The sequence below is a fragment of the Lonchura striata genome, chromosome 23 (assembly GCF_046129695.1).
Source record: "Lonchura striata isolate bLonStr1 chromosome 23, bLonStr1.mat, whole genome shotgun sequence".
Classification (NCBI taxonomy): Eukaryota; Metazoa; Chordata; class Aves; order Passeriformes; family Estrildidae; genus Lonchura; species Lonchura striata.
In genome coordinates this window covers 2,968,109-2,993,756 of record NC_134625.1, presented here as the reverse complement: position 1 = coordinate 2,993,756, position 25,648 = coordinate 2,968,109, and the positions used below count along the sequence as shown (strand labels likewise).

Sequence of the window (25,648 nt, the reverse complement as noted above, 5' to 3'; positions counted from 1 at the left end):
AAATTATCCGTAAGACAATCCTGCTCTGGACAGGGGGGTGATTAACCAGAGCCATTAATCGAGCACGGTGCTCCAACAGGCAGCTCTGCTCCGGGATGGGGAGCCCCCACCCCCTCCGTGCTTCCCGAAAAGCCCTTGAGCATCTCATCAGCTCACCTTGATTGCATCATGCAAATTGCAATTAGCTTTTAGTTTCATCACCCCAGAAAACAGAACAAAAAAAAAAACAAAAAAGGTATTTTGGAGATGCGGGCTCAGCAGCCCCCAAAATTTGTGAGTGGTACCCACGGGATGATGTGCCTGCATCCCGCCACTGAGCACTGAGTGATGCAAATGTCGTTTTTTAGGTTATTTTAAGAGATTTTGTTATTATTCCCAGCTCTTACAGGAGGCTCTTTTACCCTAAAGCTGTGGTGTTTTCACACAGGTCCCTAATGAGGCCTGGGAGCACCGTGGCCTGGGAACAGCAAGTGCAGGGAAAGCTGGAAGAGCTGAGAGCACAAGCTGGGCTGCCCCAGAGCTCACCAGCACTGACCCTCGGAGGTGATGGCACGGCCAGAGAGGAGTGGGAAAGGACCCCTGTCCTTTAACCTCCCACTCCAGCAGGATGCCACAGAGCCACCTGTGAAAATCATCACTTCGGGGCAAGAAAAACCTTCCCTTTGCCAGGGTGCCTTAAAAAATGGGGGGGAAAAGCCAAAACTTCGTAAAATCGGTGCCCAGCAAACACTGATGAGTTTTATATCTGTAATTACATTTATATAGCTCTTGTTCAAGAGGAATCCCTAGGGACCTCACCTCAGGAGCAGCCTCCAGCTCCAAGTCTGAGCATCTCTAAAATGAGGACTCCCACCCCCACCAGCTCCCAAGTCTGGAAGAAGGACACAATATTGCCATCACCACCTAAAAAGTTGGGAAATTTGGGAGATTTTAAGGCGCAGAGTGAAGATGAGCTCACTGAAAACCACCCAGGGATGCACCAGATTCCAGGTGGAGGGAGATGATGGAGCAGGGAGACAATGGATGCTGAAGGAATGACACACCTGATGTCACAGAGAGTAGCAGGTAATTGAGAAATACCAATTAAATCCCAGCTGGCAAAGCCCAGTATATGCATTCCACATATATTATATTCCCAAATATGTTCTTCCACCATATTCTCCAATACACCATATTTACATACATATAGATGTATAAAACATTGTATTTCCCAATATATATACAGGGAATATTATCTAATTTTCTTCAATGCATACAATATTTCCCAATATTTTCTATTCCTAAATGTATTCCCCAACATTATGTATTTTATATTCCCCTATAAATAAATAAATAAATAAACAAATATATGCTATATATAATATATAAATGTAACATATATATAAATAGATAGATACATACATAGATAATATACTATTTGCACTGCTCTTAACTTAAAATTGATTCAGAGGCCGCAATTAACACAATTATTTGTGGTTTTTTTGCAATATCCATCAATTTTTTTCTACATCTTGGGCTCAATTTACTGTTGTCCAACTTCTGCCATGAATTTTCTGAGTTTTGAGTAAAACCCACTTAATTTTTGTCAGGCAAAAGGAGTTTATCCTTTAAAGATCCTTACCAGATCCCACTCTCGGGACACAAAAAAAAACCCTGAAAATGTGGTTTTATTTAAAATCTAATTTCATCCGAAAGTCAGATTTTACTGAAAAGCTGTTTTTAAGGAAAACTATTGATGGGCACCAGGTTTGGGTGGGAATTACAGATTTTGGCCATCAGATGTGCTAAAATCCATTTTGGGATGAGATGGGAGTGACCAGCCCAGAGGCGAAGGATGTTTGACACTTGTGGGGTTTTGGGGAATTTCCTTCCGGGTGAGTTTTGGGGGATTTCCATGCTAAAAGGGAGAATGAGTCTGGAATTTGGGTGCTCTGCAGGGACCTTTGGTGTGTGGGAAGCTTTAATTGAGGTGCCCTGTGAGCACCTCTGCTAATTGGGGCCTCCATGGGGACCTTGGCTGATTTGGGTACCCCACAAGCCCCTTTGCTAATTAGGGGGCTGACTGGAGTCTTTAATTTGGGTGCCCTGCAAGCATCCCTGATGACTGGGGTACCAACTTTGTTAAATAGGGTGCCACGTCATGGTCTTTGCTAATTAGGGTGCTCTGCAAGGAGCTTTGCTGATCTGGGCACTCTGATGAGGTCATTAATTTGGGAGCCCTGCAAGGACCTCAGCTCACCCCCACACCCTGAGAGTGCCTTGGCTAATTCAGGTCCCTTGCCACCATCTGTGCCCGTGCAGGTGCCACACCAGGCTCTCTGCTAATTAGAAGGCCCTGCAACGACCTTTCCTGATTTGGGTGCCTGGTTGGCATCTTTATTTTTTGTACCCCACAAAAGCATTGTCAGGGTCAGCTGGTGAGACGCCAACAGTGTGAAAGTCCTGGTTCCCCTAGCCCAGCAACCAGCCTGGGGGAACTCAGAATGTCCCTCAGACATTTTTGGAGGTTCCAGGCCCCGGTCAGAAGCATTTGAGACCCTGGCAGGCAGCTGGAAACAGCTGTGATTTTGGGTTTGAGCCATGGAATGATTTACCAACCTTGCAGGAAGATTGAGAAGTCACAAAAGTTTAGATATTAGAGTAGAAGTAGTCACAAAGTAGAGGGAAGAATTTTTGAGTGCTGTACAGGGGGGTTTTGGTTTTGTACATGGGCGTCAGAGGGTTTAAGATGGATTTGGGATTTGGGCCTGCCCTGTTCTCCCTCTTTCTTCTTCCTCACCTCCATGTTCTTGGTGATGTTGGCACTCACAGATTGGTTTAGAGTAGAAAAGCACCATTTAATATAGGTAATAGGCATTGGGGAAAAACTGCAAACATGTAACACGTAATGTACCATATAAAAGATAGAAAGGCACCATTTAATATAGGTAATAGGCATTGGGGAAAAACTGTAACCATGTAACACGTAATGTACATATAAAAGATAGAAAAGCACCATTTAATATAGGTAATAGGCATTGGGAAAAACTGTAACCATGTAACACGTAATGTACCATATAAAATATAGAAAATCACCATTTAATATAGGTAATAGGCATTGGGGAAAACTGTACCCATGTAACACGTAATGTACCATATAAAAGATAGAAAATCACCATTTAATATAGGTAATAGGCATTGGGGAAAACTGTACCCATGTAACACGTAATGTACCATATAAAAGACAGCAGCAGCCCTGGGTGGGAGAGAAGAAGCAGTCGGGGTCAGAGAGGATGTCAGGGTGTGTGTGTGCCTCTGCCTGAGCTGTGAGCAAACCACAGCAGCCCCAGAAGAAAATCTTTTAGACAACTTGCAATAAACTGCCTCGAGACCCAACAACAGAGACTGCTGAGCCTTTCTTTGGAAGCTCGGGTTGGAGGAGAGACTTTTCCACCACATGGAGCCACCCCTGACCTAGGGTGGGCTTCAACACCAGCCCAGCAAAGTTGTTTATTTCTCCTTATCAATAATATTTTCTCTCTGACCTGCCAAGGTCTACCTACTACAGAAGCCCTGGCAGTCTGGCCTCGAGCCCTGGGAGGTGTTTATTTATCTTTTATATCAAAAGTTACATGCAGTCTGTTTATAACAATGCACCAATATCTAACATTTATGTTGGACAGTGTCTCCATCCCAAACCAACAGAAAAGTGTCACCATCACACCAAGACATGGAGGACAAGAAGAAAGGAAAGAAGGCTAGGGCACGCCCAAATGCCACCATCTTGTACCCCAGAATTACATTCTAAAAAACCCCAAAATTCTACTTTTCCACCCTTTGTCAATTCACCTGTTACACTATTCAAACCCTTTTGGCTTGTAATTCCTCATACAGAGCTGGCAGCCTCTCCCACAGGCTAAAATTGAAGCCACAGCTGTTTTTGACTTCTTGCCAGGGTCTCCGAGCCCCCTGCCAGGGTCTCAAGACATCCAGAGCAGCCAGAGGGATGTGCTGGATTCCAGCAAAGCATCTTTGCTAATTAGGGTGCCCTGTAAGGGTCTGTGCCAAGCAGCTGCCATCCCATGGCCTCTGCCACCTTGGGTGCCCTGCCAAAGCCCTTCCCACAGGTGCCCTGAAAGGGTCTCAGGTGCCTCGGGCACTGAGCACTGAGTGCTGCAAATGCCATTTTTTAAGTTATTTTAAGAGATTTTGTCATTATTTCCAGCTCTTACAGGAGGCTTTTTTACCCTAAAGCTGTGGCTATTTCCACACTTGGCTCTCCAGGTCAGAAGCAGCAGGTGACACAAAGGGACAGGACAGAGGTGACACCGCTCCTGCCTCGCCCGGGCAGCACATGGCTGCATCCATCCCTCAGCCACAGGAATGGCTGTGCATCCCAAAATCCTGCCAGCAGCAGGTTCAGGATGTGGCTGCATCCATCCCTCAGCCACAGGAATGGCTTTACATCCCAAAATCCTGCCAGGAGCAGGTTCAGGATATGGCTGCATCCATCCCTCAGCCACAGGAATGGCTGTGCATCCCAAAATCCTGACAGAAGCAGGTTCAGGACATAGCTGCATCAGCTACAGGAATGGCTTTACATCCCAAAATCCTGCCAGAAGCAGGTTCAAGACATGGCTGCATCCATCATCCCTCAGCTACATCCCAAAATCCTGCCAGGAGCAGGTTCAGGATGTGGTTGCATCCATCCCTCAGCTACATCCCAAAATCTTGCCAGGAGCAGATTCAGGACATGGCTGCATCCACCACTCAGCCACAGGAATGGCTTTACATCCCAAAATCCTGCCAGGAGCAGGTTCAGGATGTGGCTGCATCCATCATCCCTCAGCTACATCCCAAAATCCTGCAGGAGGGGTTTTACAACATGCCTGCATCCATCCCTCAGCCACAGGAATGGCTTTACATCCCAAAATCCTGCCAGGAGCAGGTTCAGGATGTGGCTGCATCCCTTCCTCACCTGCAGGAATGGCTGTGCATCCCAAAATCCTGCCAGGAGCAGGTTCAGGATGTGGCTGCATCCCTTCCTCACCTGCAGGAATGGCTGTGCATCCCAAAATCCTGCCAGGAGCAGGTGCTGCACATCCCTGTGGGCTATGGGGCAGCTCCTGGGGTGCCTCCCTGGCATCAGAGCATCCCCAAATCCCATCTGCACCCCCCACGCCGCATTAATGGCTCGTACTTTGCTAATTGTACAAACCTAATGGGGGAAGGAGCTGGCGGGGGAAAAAAAAGGGTAATGGCCATCAGGCCAGCAATAAACCAAAATTAATGGGCTGTGGGAAGAAATCATGTCCACTTAATCCAGCTTTGGAAGTCGGGCAGAATCCTGCAGTGCCAGGGGGGTGCTGTGCCCGAGGTCCCTCCCGGGACACCCTGAGAGGGAGGAGCTGCAGCACCTCCCAGCCCCAAACGCTTAAAAAATGGGGGAAAAAAGCCAAAACTTTGGAAAATCGGAGATAACTCCCGAGGAGAGGGGAGAGCTCCCCTGGGAGCAGGCTGAAAAACACGGGGACTCCACCTTCAGCTCGGGGATAGCTGCTTCTTATCTCCTTTTCCTTTTTTTTTTTCCAATTTTCTTTCCTTTATTTTTCATTTTTCCAATTTTCTCTACTATTTTTTTTGTTTTTTCCAATTTGATTTTATTTTACCAATTTTCCCGTTTCTTTTTCTTTTCTTTTTCTATTCTTTTCCCACATTTTCCCTTTTGGTTTTAATCAGTTTTTACTTTTTTCTAATCATGCTTTATGGTTTCTTTTAACTGGCTTTTTTCTCATTTTCCCTTTTCTTTTTATTTTTCCCTTTTTTCTCACTTTTTAAATTTTTTTACCAAGTTTCTTTTTCCTTTTTACTTCAATTTTCTTTTTTCCCCCATCTTTTTACTACCATTATTCCTTCTTTGCTTCCTTTTTTTTTAATCAATTTTCTTTTTTCTTTTTATTTTCCCTTTGAGAAAGGAAAACAATTTCCCCACCACAAAGCAGGAAAAAACCCACCCAAACCTCTAACCCAGCAAGACAGGGATGCTGGTGTAGGACACCACCCAGGGATTCCCAATCCCTATTTTCACCCTCTCCCATACGATTTTTTCCCCAGCCCTACTTCATCCCAGTAGAAATTTAATTACTTCATTATTTTTGCTTGCCCTGGGACAAAAATCCAGTGTACAAATATCCCTGCTCCTAAAGAGATGGCGATAAGACTCATCCCTTTGGACCAAAACAAAATAATTAAAAAAAAAAAAAAAAAAAAACACCACAAAAAACTTTTGCCCATAAATTTGGGTAGGAGTAAAGGTCTTCATCTCCATTCTAGGAAAACTGGGATTAGAAGTGGATGTGGAGTATTTCTGTGAAGTTGTGCAAATATAGATATGAGTGGACATCATCAACACTTGGAAAAATTCAAATTATCTGCATTTTCCAATCAAATGGCCCTGCCCAGGAGCCAAAAAAAAATCCAGTTAACAGCCCAGAGAAAGCCAGTGGTTTGTATTAAATCATCCTGGGAGTGAGAGGCCAGCTGCCCTGCCAGCACCCACAGCCAGGCCCCGCTCCCAGCTCCTGTTTGGGATGGCTCCCTCCAACCACCCCAAAGCCCACTGCAGGCTGGGGAGCTTCTTCCCATAGGAAAAATCCCAATTTTTTTTTCCTGAAAATGCCCAGGGGGAATATTTTTTTTAAAAATACTCATGTTGTTGAGGAGCTGGGGAAGATGGGAATGATGGATTATCCCAGCCTGGAGCAGGGATGCTCAGGGATGCTCCAGCTCCCTGTGAGCAGAGATACAGGATTATCCCAGACTGGAGCAGGGATGCTCCAGCTCCCTGTGAGCAAGGATACAGGATTATCCCAGACTGGAGCAGGGATGCTCAGGGATGCTCCAGCTCCTTGTGCACACAGGGAGAAAAGATACAGGATCATCCTGGGCCGGACAAGGGATGCTCCAGCTCCCTGTGAAAAAGGATATAGGATAATCCCAGGCCAAACCAGGGATGCTCAGGGATATTCCAGCCCCCTATGCTTGAAGCACCGAGCAAGGATACAGGATTATCCCAGGCTGGACCAGGGATGCTCAAGGATACTTCAGTTCCTTGTGCTTGGGGCAGCAAGCAAGGATACAGGATCATCCTAGGCTGGAGCAGGGATGCTCAGGGATGCTCCAATTCCCTGTGAGGAAGGATACAGGATTATCCCAGGCTGGAGCAGGATGCTCCAGCTCCCTGTGAGAAAGGATACAGGATTATCCCAGGCTGGAGCAGGGATGCTCCAGCTCACTGTGAGGAGGGATACAGAATCATCCCAGGATGGAGCAGGGATGCTCAGGGATGCTCCAATTCCCTGTGAGCAAGGATACAGGATTATCCCAGGCTGGAGCAGGGATGCTCCAGCTCACTGTGAGAAAGGATACAGGGATCATGACAGGCTGGAGCAGGGATGCTCAGGGATGCTCCAGATCCCTGTGAGAAAGGATACAGGATCACCCCAGGCTGGAGCAGGATGCTCCAGCTCCCTGTGAGAAAGGATACAGGATCATCCCAGGATGGAGCAGGATGCTCCAGCTCCCTGTGAGCAGGGATACAGGATCACCCCAGGCTGGAGCAGGGATGCTCCAGCTCCCTGTGAGGAAGGATACAGGGATCATGACAGGCTGGAGCAGGAATGCTCAGGGATGCTCCAGCTCCCTGTGAGGAGGGATACAGGATCATCCCAGGCTGGAGCAGGGATGCTCCAGCTCCCTGTGAGCAGGGATACAGGATCATCCCAGGCTGGAGCAGGGATGCTCCAGCTCCCTGTGAGGAGGGATACAGAATCATCCCAGGCTGGAGCAGGGATGCTCAGGGATGCTCCAGCTCCCTGTGAGCAGGGATACAGGATCATCCCAGGCTGGACCAAGGATGCTCCAGCTCCCTACGCACAGGGAGCAAATCAGGCACCCAGTAGGGATACCCTCAATTCCCAGATTTTTCCCACAAGGATTCAGACTAAGCCAGGGCTGCAGGCACAGGCTGCTGGGATGGGCTGCCAGCAAAAGGAGGAGCGAGCTCGTGCATTTGGAGCCGGGATGTCACCGAGGGAGGCGCTGGCCCGGCCGTGCCCAGCCTGCCGGGGCTCAGGTTGCAGGATCCAGCGGGGGATTGCGGGGCCGTGCCGGAACGCGGCTATTTCAGGCTTGGGGATATCATTTCACCAGCAATTCCCCTCCGTTTCATGTGACACGCACCCAGCATCCCTAAAATAAACGGGGACTACACCCCGTCTTAAAGGGAATGGGAATAGAAATGTTAAATGGAATAACAGGCACCCAAGTCGTTGGTGTTAATGATTTGCCTCATTTTATTTCTCGGAAAGAGAATAAATGCACACCAGGGGCAAAAAGCATTTTGGAATTCGGCAAATATTTGGAAATCGTGTTAATTAATGGTGCAGTGGACACAAAGATGCAGCTGAGATCCAGAGCTTGGGATCACAGAGGGATTTGGTGGATGTTTATATTGCATTTGGGGAGTTTTCCCGTGGACATTGCAAATAAATAAATAAGAACTTTGCACTTGGTCCCTGCCAGTGACATGCTCAGGGCTCCTTACCCAGAGCAGCAGAAAGATGTGATGCTCCATGTGCCAAAATAGCAAAATAATTTGGAAGAAAATTGTTATTCACTGATTTCTTCTCCTACTGTGCAATGAGCTGAATGGGGATTTTTGCTGTTTGGAGCCAAACATCTCAGATTTAGGGTTATCCCCATTCTTGCAGCCATGCCACGGCTTAATTTTATTGTACACTAAAATAACTTTATATTAGACATATTTATATTAATTGTATTTATTGTACTTATTATTATTATACCTGTTATATATATTTTATATATATTAAATGTATTGTATATATTATACTCTATTACATAATAAAAGTTTGCTAACATATCCCAATCTCTTCATTGTAAACTATCATTTATAGGTTTTTTTTTTTTTCATTTATAGAAAAATCATCTCCATCTCCTGTGGAAGATCAACATCACTTTTGGCAGCTAAAACTCACTCAGCAGCAAGTTTCAAATTTCTTTTTGACTCCATTGCTGCAGCTTTAGAGAACTCATCTCTGTGTTATTCCCCTTCCTCCCTTGCAAATGGGATGTAAAGTTTGAAATTCAGGTTGTAACCAAAAAAAAAAACCCAGCACAGGGACAAGGAATTTTCCAGGAAACTGAAAATGCAGCAAGCTCATGCACTCAGGCACACCAGGAGTGTGTGCACGTGTATCCAAGGGGATTTTTTCCCTGGAAATCATCACTGGGATGCTTAGTTTGCAGCAGAAAAGTTATTTTCCTTTAGGAACGCATGAACAGGTTGATCACCAGCTGCACTTTGCTATGGGGGACAAGATTTCCCTCCCCCAAAACTGCCCAGCACTCACACTGCTCTCCTGCTTAATAATCCCCTCTTAGCAATCAATTGATTGATAATTTTCTGTTATAAATCAACCACTATTTTTATTCTAAATCAATAATTTTCTGTTACAACCCGATCAATCCGTTAATTTCTATTATAAATCCATCAATAATTTCCTAGTATAAATCAATCCATACTTTTTAACTATTAATCAACCCGCTATTTTCTATTATGAATCAATCAACACATTTCCCATTATAAATCAATCAACCCACAATTTTCTACCCCGAATCAGCCAATAAATTTTTATGATGAGCAAACCAACTCTTGACTTTCCATTACAAATTGATCCATCGATAACTCCCTATTAGAACCCAATCAACCTTTGGCTTTTGAGTATAGATCAATCAATCCATCAATCGGGTTTGATCCCGAGTCAATTAATTGAAATTAATTAGATCCTGGTTGAGTTGCCACTGGGCTGGCAGCCCCCCCTAAGCCCCCAGCAGGTATTTATAGCCACCATGTCTCATCCCCACTGCCCTCAGCCCCGGCCATTAATTAAATTAATTAAATTAGCACAAAGAGGGGCTTGTTGAGCGCTCCAGCCTCCCGGAGTGGAGCCGGCCAGCAGGAAACAAAGGGTGGGATTCTGTCTGCTGGGCTCAGGGGTGCTGCAGGGGGCAGGGGGTGCCCCCACCCCACAGCAGCCATGCCATGGCATGGGGGAGCAGCCCCCAGGGCAGCACTGGGGCGTGGATGCGTGGCTGGAGCAGCTGGGTGATGGCAGCCTTGCCAAGGGAATTAAACCCCCCCTTGCAGCGGGGTCTCACCCCATCACTGCCCAGATTTTCACCAGATTTACACCAAATTTAACCAAACCAGAGGCTGGAACTCCAATTCAGCCGCTTCCCAATCCTTGAGCCCTTCCCAAGTTATCCCAGTCCTGCTGCACCGAGCCCCTCTCCAAGAACAATTAACTCAGGGTGAAAACGCTCCCAGTAATTCCTGCAGGGATAACAGCACTGGGAATTTTTCTCTGGCTTTTCCCCTGTTGAGCCAAATCCCTGCATAAGTGGTTGCAGGGAAAATAACCCCCCTGATGTCTCTACCTTGAGATAACCTTGGCCACTTGCCAGGTACTCAGCTATTAAAGATGCTACTAAATCGCTTTATTTAGTGGTTTTAGCATAAATATTCTCACCAGGACCTTCAGCTCCACTGTTTGGGGTGTTAAATTTAAAAGGGAAAGAAGAGGGAAAAAAAAAAAACAAAACCCATTTTGAGGTTGTTTAGGCAAGGAGGAATGATTTAGCATGGTACAGGGTGGGATTAAGGTGGCAAAGGTCATGTTAAAAAGAAGGAAAAGCTCCCCAACAGCAAGAGGTGGCTCCTGGTATGAGGAGAAAACACTGAAATGCTCAAAAAAAGTGGAAAAAAAAGCTTGATAAAAAGTGATGGTTGAGACAGTGGGATTGGGGGGGTCAGATTTGTACGGGGGGAAATAGTGGGAATGGGGAATCTGCCCCTGAGGGTTCCTGGTCTGGGGGAGTCGCAGCCAAGAGCTGGAGAAGTGTTGGCAAAAATGCATCAGAATTGCACAAGCGGCCTCAAATTTGGATAAGCACCCACAAAATTGTAGCAGTATTGCTAAAATTGGAGGAGCAACATTTAAAAATGGATAGGAATCCCTAAAACTGCATCAGCACCCCTAAAGTTGGACCAACACCACTGAAACCCCACCAGCATCCCTAAAACGGAATCAGCATCACTGAACCCACACCAGCATCCTAAAACTGCACCAGCAGCCCTAAAATTGCACCAGCAGCCCTAAAATTGCACCAGCAGCCCTAAAACTGCACCAGCATCCCAAAAACTGCACCTGCATCCCTAAAATTACACCTGCATCCCTAAAATTGCACCAGCAGCCCTAAAACTGCACCAGCAGCCCTAAAATTGCACCAGCAGCCCTAAAACTGCACCAGCATCCCTAAAATTGCACCAGCAGCCCTGAAACTGCACCAGCAGCCCTAAAATTGCACCAGCAGCCCTAAAATTGCACCAGCATCCCTAAAACTGCACCAGCAGCCCTAAAATTGCACCAGCAGCCCTAAAATTGCACCAGCAGCCCTAAAATTGCACCAGCATCCCTAAAACTGCACCAGCAGCCCTAAAATTGCACTAGCATCCCTAAAATTGCACCAGCATCCCTAAAACTGCACCAGCATCCCTAAAACTGGAATCCCTAAAATTACACCTGCGCCCCTAAAATTGCACCAGCATCCCTAAAATTGCACCAGCATCCCTAAAACTGCACCAGCATCCCTAAAATTGCATTAGCAGCCCTAAAACTACACCAGCATCCCTAAAGTTGGACCAGCATCACTGAACCCACACCAACATCCTTGAAAGTGCACCTGCATCCCTAAAACTGGAATCCCTAAAATTACACCTGCGCCCCTAAAATCGCACCAGCATCTCTAAAATTGCACCAGCATCCCTAAAACTGCAGCAGCATCCCTAAAACGAGCCCAGCATCACAAAAGGTAGATGAGCATCCCTGAAGTTGCACCAGCATTCCTAGAACTGAAGGAGCATCCCTGAAACTGCATCTATGAAAATTGCCCTGGAATTCCAAGAACTGGCACCAGCATCCCTGAAGTTGGAAAAGGATCTAAAAAACTCTAAATCTAAAAATCACACCAATATCACTTTATAGGAAAACAACAATTTAGTATTTAATTCATGTTATTATCTTTAATTATTTACTATTTACTTTTTATTGGTTATTGAGTATGTATTACTATTTTTTTCATTCATTTTTTATGATAGCTAAGTTTGTTCTTTACCATCCCACTGACAAAGGGCCCCACTTCATTATTTTTGTTTTAGAGCAATTAATTAATTGCAGGAGTTACGAGACCTTGGATCTGGCAGAAAGATATAAAGAAACCAATTTCTGCACATAAATGCATTAAAAGACCTTTGCAGGCATTTTATATAAATGGGATTTTCTTGGGATTGAGATAGAAAAAATAATAAGAATTTATTTCTTTTCTTTTTTTTTTTTTTAACTCCTCCAGCAAAGTTCATCTCCTCAGAATCCAGATTTTGGGGGGGTTTTTGAATAATTCTATCTAAATTAGGCAAGTCAGAGCAAGGTCAGGGAGGGGATGCAGGATGCAAGAGGTGGGATGGAGAGAATGGGATGCAGGATGGTCTGGAGGGGAGACCTCCACCCACCACGCCTGAGCCAATTATTTATAATTATTTATTATGAGCTGATGAAGGGGATAATAAAACACAAGACCTGGAGAGGGCTCAGTTCATCAGCCTCACTCACCAGGAGGAAAGCGGCAGCAGGAAGATAGTGGAGACAGGGTAAAAATAGAAAATAGGGGGGAAAGGAGAAAAATCAAGCAGGCAAAAGCTTTTTTTTTTTTTCTGGGATAGCATCAAAATCTCCATCCAGGCTCCCAGCTCAGCACCAGCAACAGGCAGCGGCATTGGGACGGAGAAATTAGCAGCTTGGAACAATAAATTCCCTTTTAAATTTATTGCTCAGGAGCATTAAAAATGTCTAAAGTGGTTTACATCCACCAGCGCCGTGGGAATTCGCCCAGGGAGCCGGGAGCTGGTAATTGCTATTCTCAAACTTGCCTTGGAAGCTTCAAGGAGTGTTTAAAAAAAACATTTGAAGGGCTTTAAAAAGCCATAAAGTGCCCTCGCTGTACCTGGGAGTGATGGAGCTGGGAGAGGCTGGTCCTGCCTCCACCAGAAAATCCTGGGAATAACACACTGCTGATGTGGTAATGGGAAAAGAAGATGCTACGGTTCAATATTGGATTTTTGTTTTCCATTTTTGGCCAAGTTTTGCCTTGCTGGTGGCAGAGCGTGTGGCATCAGAGAGTCTGGGCTGGAAAATGTTGGGTTTGCTGCTTGGACAGGGTTGGGCTGCCAAAAATGATGGGCAAAAAGGGGGAGCATAGAGGAGAAAAATGGCAAAATAGTAAAGGAAAAAAAAATAAATTAAAAAAAAAAAGAGGGGAAAAAAAAAAAGAGAAGTTAAAAAAAAGTAAGAAGGGAAAAGGAAAGAGGAAAAGCCAAAAAATAAAATTTAAAACGGCAGAAAAGGGAAAAAATAGGAGTGAGAAAGACAGAGGGGGAAAAGGGAAAAAACATTAAACATTCATCTTTTTTTCAGGGGAAATAAAAAAGAAAGGAAAACAAAGCAAAAAGGGGAAAAGACTTTAAAGAGGTAAAGAAGGAAAATAAGGATAATCAAAGAAAAAGGAAAAAGGAAAATATTTTAAAAGGAGGGGAAAAAAAGAAAGGAGAAAACGAAACAGGAGATACAGAAAAAAGGAGAAGTGGGAAAAAGGAAAAATGGGAAAAAGAAGACAAACAAAAAAAAAATAAAGGAGAAAAGGTAGAAAGTGGGGGGGGAAGGAGATAAGAGGGGAAGGAAGGGAGGAAAATTATGGGAAAGGGAGGGAAAAGGGGAAAAAGGAAAAGAAAATCAGCTTTTCCTGACATGGAAAAATTTCCAAGGGGTTGAAGCTTGAAGCCAAGGCTGGAGGAGCTGCTGGGTCCTGGGGAGGCTGAGGCTGCTCCTGCTGCCCCCGGGATTTTCCCACTCAAAACCCCCCTCCCAAACACATCTTCAAACAAACACAAAATGGGGGAAGACATAAAATAGAAGCTTCCCATGGCTGGTCCAAAATTGGGATTATTTTTAATTGGCTTTCTGAGATTTCTGGCAGGGATCCTGGCAGCCGGCACGGCCAGGGAAGGGAAAACCTGGCCAGAAACTGTGGCTTCAGTAATAACATTTTTCATAGTTTTTGTAACACCTTGTTAAAGCCAAAAGCTCTGGATTGAACATTCGTGGGGAATTTTTTTCCCCTCTACACAAGTTTGGTTTCACTCTCTCCTCCACCTGCACCAAAATAATCTGTTTTTTGGGGAGCCTCAGCAGTGCTGCATACCTAAACCTGAGAGTTTATGGCTTTGTGGTGAGGCTGCTTGGATATTTGGGATTATACTTTGTATGGGAGGGATGGGACAGGTGGCAGAGGATGCTGAAAGGTGGGGGAAGCATGGCCTGAAAAATGAAAGTCATTATTAAAAAAAAATCAAATAGTGATAAAGCAGGAAAAAATGAAATCAAAACATTTGAAAAAATTAAGATAAAAAATAAAACAAAGATCAAAAAATAAAACAAAAATAAAAACAAAACTAAAATAAAAAGAAAACAAAAAAATTAATAATAACATGAAATTAAATTAAAATAAAATAAAGTAAGAAGTAAATACCAATTCTTAAAAATTGTAGACATGGTGCTTTGGGAAGTGGTTTAGTGGTGGATTTCAGAGCTGGACCCGATGGTCTTGAAGGTCTTTTGCAACTCAACTATTTAACAAACACCAGTTAACCAGAGTTGGAAGTACCCAGGGTTTGTGCTCCTCCTTGGAAGAGGAAAAGCCAAAAAAATAGGATACACTGAAGCAGTTGGGAAGCACTGAGGCCAAATTCCCTTCTTATTTTTACAGCTGCAAACCACAGCTGGGCAAAGGCAACCTCATCCCACTGGGACCAGGCTCCATCCCACCAGGATCCTGGTCCCACCCCCTCCCCTCTGCGTGTGCCCACGGGCACTACCTGGAGCACCCCCTCGCTCCTGCCAGGCCTGGAGGCAGAGATAAACCCCAGTTTAAATTTAATTGAGGATTAATTCCCATCCTTCAGGATTATTATTTGGAGCCGGCATCTTAATGATCTGACTAATGATGCTGGGAATTAATTTATTTTTGGGCTAATTAGAGGGCATTTGTTAACACCCCCTTTGGTGGTGGCAAAAATTATTTGGGAATCTAGTTATTTGATAGTGCGTGGGATATTAAATGCAACTGGGAATTGTCTGGATGCAGTAAATTATGCCACTAACACCCCAAAAAAGCAGCTTTCCACACGCTGGAGTGAAGTGAGGATGGGGAATAACGGGGGACAGGATGCTGGGAGGCATCAGCACAACCCATGGCATAAACAAAGATGATCCTGCTGCTGGATCTGGCTTTCCCACCAGGACTGCAGATGCCAAATCTCCCTTAGTTTATCCCTAAATCTGGCTGTGGGAATCCAGGGCTTCCCTCTGGCTGCCCTGGCTGCCCTGGGACCCTGGCAGGGGTCAGGAACCCCCTGGACAGAGCCCCCAGAGACACTGGCTGTGATCTCTGGCCATGGAAAAGAGTTTTCAATCTTACAGGATCAATTACAAGCTCTGAGTGTTTCATATAAGTCATAATTAAGTGTGCAAAAGTAAAATTTTAGGATTCTAGATGAGGGGTCCAAAGGGGACAAGCTGGAGGAAATTGGGTGTGCCTTGTCCTTTTTCTTCTTCTTCATGCCCTCCATGTCTCACTGTGGTGTTGGCATTTTTCTGTTGGTTCAGGCTGGGGACACACTGTCCAACGTAGGTGACAGATATTGGCACGTTATTGTACATCCAGCCCAGGGAGTTTCTGGTATTTAATGTTTGTCACATCCCACTGAGGGCAGAGCCCCACACGCTGCCCTGCAGGACAGAGCTGGGCAGGGCAGCAGAACATGTGAGAGATAAACAGAATAAACAACCTGGAAACCAGCACAGACCAATTCTGGCTTCTGCTTTGGCAGGGGGCTGACAGACAGAGACTTTCTACGATCTTGGGATCATCAATAGCTCAGATTCCAACACGTGGCAAAAGTTTCCTCCTGACTTTAGGAAGCGTGGGCTGCTGCTCCTCGCATCCCTCCCACCCACTCTCAGCTGCCCCACCCCATCACCCTCCCTCATTTCACTGCTTCCTCCAGGAAAATAAATCAGCTCTGCCCACCTGGGGCATCCCAGCACCCCAGGTTCATTTTCTCCACGTCTTCGGGAAACATCTCAAGAATCCATCACGCAAACCCAACCAGGATGCAGATGGTACCCAGAGGTGCACTCAGTCCTGCATCCCCTGAGGATGAGGATGGAGGGCTGAAGGATGTTCTTCCCAGCGGGACCAAGCCAATACTTGAAGTTTTGTAGGAGGACAAAAAAACCCTGTTATCATCACTCAGAGATTTATAATGCTGTCCATCAATTTGAAAAGAAGACAAGAAGTAATTTAGAAGTTCCCTGGAAAAACCAAAATCACCCAAAATCCAAAGCTACCCCATGAGGGACTTGTTTTTAGCTTGAGTTGGAAAAACAGTTATTCCTGATGTGCCATAGGGTAAAACATTCTTCTCCCAATACAACTTCATGCATTTAATCCAAAAGAGATTTCCTTAAAAAAAAAAAAAAAATTAAGAAAAAAGATGAGGTTTTCTTAAAAAAACAGGTGATTTCCTTCAAAAAAAAATACTTTTCCCTAAAAAAAAAGGTTTTCTGTAAAAAAGGCATAAATTTTTAAAAGGCAATGTCCTTAAAGAATGGGAGATTTCCATAAAAAAAAGAGATTTCCTTTATTTTCCCCTCCCAAAAATGTTGGAGGGAAAATGGAATATGTTCCTACAAGCTCAGTGGGGAAGCTCAGCATCACTTTTCTCCCTGTTTTTTCCCCTCGCTCCATGATATCAGGGAGTGTTTAATGTTATTTATAAATAAATATCTAATATTATAAAGATCTCAGGTTAAAATTAAGGGGTTTGTGGACTGGCTTTGAGGAACAAGGGCTGCAAAGTGCCTTAAAAAGCCCAATTTTGGGATGCTAAGGAACACGGCATCTCCTTCTCTTCCTGACACTGCCAGCTCCCCTATTAACCTCTCCTGTAATTAGCCTCAAGCAATTAACTTTTGCTCCTAACGAAGGAATCTCAGCGCAGGGAGTTAAATAAAATAGGAGGGAGGAGGGGAAAAAAAATAAGGGGGAATCCTGATCCCATCATCCGCCTGCTGCGTATAGCTTAAACCCAAAACAAGGCGCTAGTTTTTCACCCAAATCTCCCAAAATACAATTGATTCTTTCAAACCCCTCTCTCCATCCACGTGAGGCTGGAAAGAGCCCCCCCAGACATCAGACCCCAAAGGTTTTTGGGGTGCTTTTTTTTCAGGGAGCACCCACTTTTCCACAAGGGGATGATGCCAGCCACACCGAGTCAGCGCTTTTGGAGGCATGATGTCCAAAAGTTTCATCAGAGCCAGGTCCACTGAGCCACACTCTGCTTTTCCCCACTCCAACCCCAGAACCTTTCAGGATTTAAAGGCAAAATAAGTTGAAAAAAAAAGCAAATTAAGCCATTTCCTCTCCTATTTTCTGCTTCTCCCCGGCAGACAGCTGTCCCGCATCCCAGCCAAAAATAATCCATCCCCCCCCCTTTCCTCAATCTAATCTCCCCGGCTGGGAGTTTGAAAATATCCTGCCGGGTTTAGGGTTTCCCGTTACCCGGTGGGCGGCGAGATAGTGGGAAAAAAGATCCTTGGGAGCGAGAAAAACCGGGAAGAGCCCAAACAAAGAGCCGGAGCCCAAGTTGAGCTTGGACACCTGGCGAGGACTGGGATGAAGTGGAGGGACACCTCAAAGCCTCGGCAAAACTTCCCGAGTCGCACAATGCCACCGGCAGAGCCACCCTCCCGCAGACGGAAATGCAACCAAAAAATTCCAGGATAAATTTCAAATAATGATGATAATTATTATGATTATTATTAAGAAGAAGAAGCTCTCCCTGCATTGCTGCAGAGGCACTGAAAGGGATTTCTGGAGTGTTCATCCATCCCAGTGGGATGGGGGGAGCTGCCAAGGGGTCCCGTGGGGGGAAAGGGGGAGCCCCGGGGGAAACGGGGCGCGCCAGGAGAAGGCGGCACGGGGGGAACCTCGGGGTGCACGGAGGGTTTGTCCCGGGAGAGGCGGCGGGATGCGCAATTCCTGCCAGGGCACCGCCGGGGCACTGGCGGCCAGCCCGCGGGAGGCCCTGCGAGGTGGCACCGCTGTCCCCCGCCGCCAGCGGCTGTCCCGGGGGTACCGGGGGGGCACCCCGAGCCCCGCACGGCGGGGATGCTGCGGATAAAGCGCCCCGCTGCAGCCCCCCGAGCCCACCCGGCACGGCGGCGACCCCTGGGCAGCAAACGCCCCCGGGGCCACCGGCCCTCCGCGGGGGTCGCGGCCAGCCGAGGGGGGCTGGCATCCCGGGGAGAGGGCTGCGAGCAGCCGGGGGGACCCAACCGCTCGGGGGGCTGCAGCCCCCGAGGGGCCGGGGCAGCCCCGCCGCGGGAGCGCTCCCGGCGCCCGCGGCTCCACGGCGGCGAGCACGGGGGGCTGCGACCCCCGGGGGGCACTGGGAAGGGAGGGGAATGGGGGCTCCGCACCCGGCCGGGGGTCGCAGCCCCTCTAAAAGCAGGGCAGGCGGGAGGAGGCGGCAGCCGGCCGCGGGGTACGGCCCCCCGAAAAGCGCCGCCACCCTCGCGGGGTTCTGCAAGCGGGCAGCGGCGGCTGCAACTCGCATGGGGGGGCGCAACCTTTGGGGGGTCTGGGAGCGGCTGGGGGGGCGCGACCCGCCGCCGCCGGACATCCCCCGCGATGGCCGCAGCCCACCGTCGGGATGGGGAGCAGGGGGTGCACCCCGGCCCCGTCGCTGCATCCCCCCAAAATTACCGCGCCCGGCCGAGGGGGGCACGGCGGAGAACCGCAGCGGCACAGCCGGCCGGAGGTCAGCCCGCAGGGGGAACCGGACACCGGCGACGGGCAGCCGCGCTGCCCCGGCCCCGCACGGCCGGGGAGGCGGCGGGAACGGCAAGTTACTTCCCGCACCGGAGGGGATGGGCGGTGGGGGGGGGGTGGGGGGTGTCCCCGCCGTCGCCGCACGTGCCCCGCCGCCCGCGCCGCTTTGTCCGCCGGGCTCCGCGGCTCCGCCCGCCCCCGCGCGGCGGCCCCGCCGTGAGTGACAGCCCTACCTGCCCGCCAATCTTCATCACACCGACACCGGCCTGACAGCGCGGCCGCCGCTCGCCGCCCGCCCGCCCGCCCGGCCCCGCCGCGCCGCCGCCGCCGCGCCACGCCCCCCACGCCGCGCCACGCCCCCATTGGCCCGCCCTGCCGCGGGGCCACGCCCACGACACGCCCCCTCGCCGCGCCCCGCAGCGCCCCCTGCCGGCCGGCGCTGCCCGCGCTGCGCCCCCCGCCCCGAACGGAGCCGCCCCCCGGACCCCCGGACCCCCGGACCCCCGGTGTGCCCCGGTGTGCCCCGGTGTGCCCCGCTGTCCCCCGCCGCTGCTGCCCTCAGCCAGACCCCCCGCGCCACATCTGCCTCCCCAGCAGCATCCTACCCCCAGTTTGTCCCAAATGCACTGCCCCGACCCCCCAACCCATCTTGCCCCCCGACAGCCTCTGCTCCCACTCCGTGTTTCCGCGCCCCTCTCTCCCCCCCTTGAAAGCTTTTGCCACCCTAGACAGATTCAGAGCCCCCCCCCCCCTCCCAGCGGCCTTGGTGACCCCAGGTCCCACCCCGGCCACCCTCGGAGTCCCCCCTCCATCAAACCCCCAGGGGGGTCACCAAACCCGCCCACGCCCCAGCACAACCTCGACATTTAGGGTCCCCAGTGAAATCCCACCCCAAACTCCTCCTGTGGTATTGTCCCCCAGACAAAACACTCTTATTTTGGAAAAAACTATTAATTACTGTTAATTTGGAGGGGGGCTCATGTCTGAGCATCTCCAACTCAACTTTTGGTCCACATGAGACAACAGTGTGCACCAACATCACATTCATGCCCTTCTTTCTCCAAAAACCTGAAGGTGACATTTCCCTGGAATCACAGTCATTGGGAGCACTGGGTCCTACAGCCAAATTTCCCTACATTTTATTGCAAAAGCCACAGGGACAGATTCTTCTGGATCAGTCTGGCCATAGTTTGTTGTTTTTTTTTTTTCCCAATTTTCCATCCCCTTCCCTAATGAAAAATGCCATCAAGAACAGATTTAACAAGAAGTGCTGAATTTCACCCCATTTCCTGAAGATATTGGGTAGGGGACGTAGTCACTCAAAAGAGTCCCAGAATTCCTTTGGAATGGGTTAAAAGGTTAATGAATAAGTTAAAACTGGCACCAAAGAGTTACAGAAGGATGCCCGAGCCAGGGGCACTAAATGGGGTGCTAGGGATGGCCATGGGGTCAGGGATGCAAGGGGAAAGGGGGACAAACAAATTAAATTTAAGGCCAGGAACCCAAAATAGTTTAATTTTTTTTCTACAGTTTTCCAGAACAAATGACCTCTTGAAAAACCAGCATTCCTAAATCCCTCCTTCTAGTTTACCCCAAAAATAAGTGCATCCAGAAAATATTTGCTCTGCTGTTTGCACTTCCTACTTGGGAGCAGGCTCTAACACAAACTGATGTCCTTTGGGTTGGCCAATGAAGAGCAAGGGAAAATAGATGGCTCCCGCTTGGAATCCATCAATAAAATAAGAAAGAGAGATGCAGTGGCTGGTTGGGATGAATCTCACCCATTCCCCTCCAAAAAGAAAAAAAAAAAAATCACTGCATTGCATCACAGAGAAAACCAGCAGGAACTGAGAGCATCCCCCCAGTCCTTTGGAGACGTTGGAATGATTTATAGGAATTTCTTGCCTTGTAAATCAGCCAGCAGGACGTTTCTCCCCTCCCTTATTACTATTCCACAGAAGCGAGCAAAGATGAGGAGCCATAAAGCTGTCGCCGGTTGTTTCAACCAGCTGGGGATGCCAGACAGAAAATATTTTGGGTTTTGCAGAAGCTGGAGAATTGGAAAGGAAGAGAGGAGGGGAGGCAGATGGAAAAGCCATCACCGTGATATCAAAGGACCACTGGATCATCCGCACTTGGCATCTCATCTTTCTCACGTCTCATCTTGGAAAACAGGGATGTAAAAGAGCAGGCACATGTGGGGCATATTTTAAGCTACATCATTGCCAAAAATATCCAAGAGCTCAACATTTTATGGTTCTCGTGGTGCAGGGATATTTCCTCTGGAGCCAGCAGCAACGAGCTCCTCACATTCGTTCCTCAAGCATCCCAAGCTCATTCCTCAAGCATCCCACATTTGATCCTTGAATATCCCACATTCACTCCTTGGGCATCCCTCATTTATCTTCCCCAATTTGCTGCCAATTGCCAGAGCAATTCCTCCACTGGTTTTGGAATCTCACTTTGAAACTCCAGGGAAAGTATCCAGGCCCAGATTTTTCCTTCACAAAGACAAAAGCTGCTTCTTCCCTGGAGAGATTTTGCCAGAGGTTAATTATCATCAATTATTATGCCTGGTTAAAAAAATACATTTCCCCATTTGGATTGGCCACTTCATCACCCAGCCGTGGGAGCATGTTGGAATTTTTTTGGTGATAAATTAAAATTCTCTCACACTCAATCTCATAGCTTTTTTCCCCGGGGGAAAAAAAAAAAAAAAAAAAAAAAATAGTCTTTTTGCTACAACAGGTCATTGCTGAGTGATTTTTTTTTTTTTTGGTCAGGTCTCATCCTACAAACCCTGAGCCTCCAGATCTCCAGGACAGGGGGACCTGGTTGCATCCCTACTAAGAAGATTTTGGGTACCAGCTCACTTCTCACTTCTTCCCACCCTGGACTGCAGCTGGAAGGGATGTCCAGACCCCAAAAGCAGGAAACCCTCCTTCAGACACATTTTCTCATCCCTATCCCAATCCAAATTTCTGGAAAATCTCCCTGACATTAAAACCCCTCCCCTAAAAATTCCCCCAAATTCTGGGGGTTGTGCCATTTCCATGCCCCAGACCGGAGCATGGGCACCTCAGGGAGATTTTTTTTTGCACGTGTGAAGTCAGTGTTGTAAATGTATAATTGCCACAAACTCACTGGCACTTATTCCAGAGGACATGGATGGGTCCTTTCCAAAAGAGACAAGTACTTGCAGCAGGTTTGATAAAATATTAAACATTTGGCAAGAGCAGCGACACACATAACCAGCAATATTTACATTTTTACATAACGGGCTTCAGGAGAAAACAAATTACATAAAATATAGAGGTTTAGTCTCCATCATTTCACTGTTCCTCCATAAATAATTCAATTCTCTTTCCAAGATTGTATTATTGCTCGTGTCGGATTCCTCTAAGAAAAACTGTGACGGGATTCTCTGCAAGATGCATGAGAGCAAAATGGAGTAAATTATTCAATGATGGATGTTAAAAACAAGACAAGGGTTTGGGGACCTTTCCTTGGGGCTGAGCCTGGCTTTAGCACTGCAGCAGGTTGGAGGGGTGTGGGAATGCAGAGCTTCCCTCTGGCTGCCCTGGGACCCTGGCAGGGGTCAGAACCCCCCTGGACAGAGCCCCCAGAGACACTGGCTGTGATCTCTGCCCATGGAAAAGAGTTTTCAATATTACAGGATCAATTACCAGCTCTGAGTGTTTGATATAAGTCATAATTAAGTGTGGCATGGGTGCAAAAGAAAAATTTTAGGATTCTAGATTGGGGGTCCAAAGGGGACAAGATGGAGGAAATTGGGTGTGTCTTGTCCTTTTTCTCCTTCTTCATGCCCTCCATGTCTCACTGTGGTGTTGGCATTTTTCTGTTGGTTCAGGCTGGGGACACACTGTCCAACGTAGGTGACAGATATTGGCACGTTCTTGTAAATGCAGCCCAGGGAGTTTCTGGTATTGAATGTTTGTCACATCCCACTGAGGGCAGAGCCCCACACGCTGCCCTGCAGGACAGAGCTGGGCAGGGCAGCAGAACATGTGAGAGATAAACAGAATAAACAACCTGGAAACCAGCACAGACCAATTATGGCTTCTGCTTTGGCAGCGGGGCTGACAGACAGAGACTTTTACAATCTGGGAATCCTCAATACCTCAGATTCTGACAGAGGGGTACAGCATCCCTTCCAAATTACAGTGAGGTTTTCCAACCCTTTGGGAGTTAAAAAATGCAACAAAGAAGTCCCTAAAGACAAGTTAGGACTTTTTGAGGCAGAGTGTTTCTCCAAACTGTCCCAGTGGTACCCACCAGCCTTTCCTCCCTCTGGCTCGGGCACCACACTTGGATCTGGCCATGACGTGCAAAGCAAATCACTCATTCAAATTTGTGCTGGATTTTCAGGAGATATTTAAGGATATTCATATTTTCCTACACCTTTCCAAACCTCCTCCAGCAGTAAGTTTCAAGGAGTGAAAAAAAAAATTCAGCATCAACCCATGCAGCCTTAAAAGCCACGTAGGGACCATCCACGCATAGTTGTCTCTCCAAACCCAACAATGCTTGTGCCAAATGTGGGATGAAATTAAAAGATTCCCCAAATTTTAATTGCTTATCTCATGGAAGATTTCTGTATAACTTGATTTTCCCTCCATTTTTGGTACTTCACTCACAGGACAACTCCTCCTTTTACCTGTGCACATGATTTTCCTGGGAATAATGAGATTTACAACACCAAAACAACAATGTTATTTTTGAAGCCACTGTGCATTTTAAACCATCTCAGACACACAAAAACGAGCATGCAATTTAACAAGACCTAATAGATGGGAGGATATAATTAAGGGGTTTATCAATAATCCATAGGGACAAGGAGGATATATTAAGAATAAGTGATCAGCACCAGGATGGCTCTATATTCCCAAAAGTTTTCCTATGCAAGATTAAATAAGATTAGGTTTATTTCTTGTGAGAGACTGATGCATTGATAATAAAGGCAGCTAAAGCCAAAACAAAGGGGTTTTCCTCACTGATGGGGGAAAATCCACCAAGCAGCTGGGATTGAGTGGGAAAACATCTAAAAAAATAGGATTTCTTCTCTCCCCACACTGCCTGAGTGGGAGCTGATGATGGTTTGTTGAGCCAGGAAAACATTCTGGGGTCCTTCCAGAGGGCAAGTGGTGGATAAATGGCAGGTAATATATATTTTGATTAGAAAATCCCTGCTGCCAACTTACTCCTCTTAAATGTTTCATTTCAAGGCATAATAAGTCCTCAGCTGGTTTTTGCTGCTCCTTCAGGCTCTCCTGTGCAAAGTTACTGAAAGCATCTGACTGACTGATCCTTTCCCAAGCATTTCCAGGGATAAATTTAAAAAAATAAAAAGAAGGCTCTGGATGTTTAAAGTGACTTACCTCCAGCACTTGGCCAAGCTTTGGAGTCTATTTTCCAGAGGCAATATCAGCTGATTGAGATAGAGATGGGCTGGAGGGATACCCATGGGGGGAAACAAAAAATGATAAATAATTGTAAACGTTCTTTTAAAAATTTAAAATATAAAAAATTATTTTAAATGTTAAATTATTATAATTATTAAAAGTATTAAAATTATTACAATTATAAAGGACTGTAAAACTACATCTTGTGCAAATACTGCAAAACCAAAACCAGGGCTGGTCAATAGGCTGAGCCCCCTCCAATTTATGATTCCCTTGGATGCCTGACAGTCGGTGAATGCAATGTGGAGATGCTGATCCTGCCCTTTTAAAATTTTGACTCCACCTGAGGTGTTTCTTCACCTCGGCTGGGCTTTGGTGCTCCTTCCCCATCCTCTGTTGGGTTCAGCCCACGAAGGGAGTTCCACCTTCACCTGCAGCATCTCCTCGCCGAGCTGTGCCAGCACCAGCCTGGCTTCCCACGAGCTGCTGAAGGGAGAAGCAGAGAGATGGTCACAACTCTTTAAAGATGCAAATTGAGAAGCAGCCATCATAACAAGAGAGCTCTGCTAATTCTCTTACGAGTATGCAGATTTCGATGCTGACTTTTCCTAGGCTTATTTGTTTTATTTAGCAATAAATTTAATACCAGCTCCCTGAAGCAAAGAGACAGATGGACTATAAACTTTGAATTTTGAGTAGTTTTACTTTCTTAGGTTCATGTAATCTTTGATGTCTTCTGAAATTACATCTTGGAAAGTTTGCAGGGATTGAATTCTGCATTTTTACAGCCCTCAAAGCCATTTGATTAGCTGCCTTTTATTTTTTTTTCTTGTATAGGTTACCTGAAGGATCTTAAATACCATCTCAGTGATTCATACCCTTGGCTGCCAGAGCTGTCTCAGGGAGTTGCCAGTGGACCTGAGAAAACCAAAGCACTGCATAATATCTTCTCTGCAGGTGAAGGAAAGCAAAATAAGTTTTATACATCCTTTGGGATAGAAAACTTCTGAGATCTGAGACCAAAACCCCTGGGCTGAAATCAAATGGTGTCCTTGCAGAACACAGGGCAGCTGGGGTGGGGCTTTGGGAGGAGCACAAAGTCACAATGCAGCAGGAAGGATTAATCTCCTTTATTCTTTTTCTTTTTTTTTTTTCCATCC

General features: G+C 47.0%; 1 protein-coding gene across 3 annotated transcripts in view; it reads right to left on the bottom strand.

Moving 5' to 3' along the window:
• Positions 1 to 19,375, bottom strand: part of PKNOX2 (PBX/knotted 1 homeobox 2) — a 96,604-nt gene extending 77,229 nt beyond the window's left edge. For 2 of the 3 annotated variants that reach the window (XM_077787987.1, XM_077787988.1), the window contains exon 1: positions 19,299 to 19,375. The gene's annotated coding sequence lies outside the window, so the exon portion shown is untranslated. The remainder of the gene's footprint in view (positions 1 to 19,298) is intronic. The other variant, XM_077787989.1, reaches the window with a different exon arrangement.
• Positions 19,376 to 25,648: the final 6,273 nt, after the last annotated feature.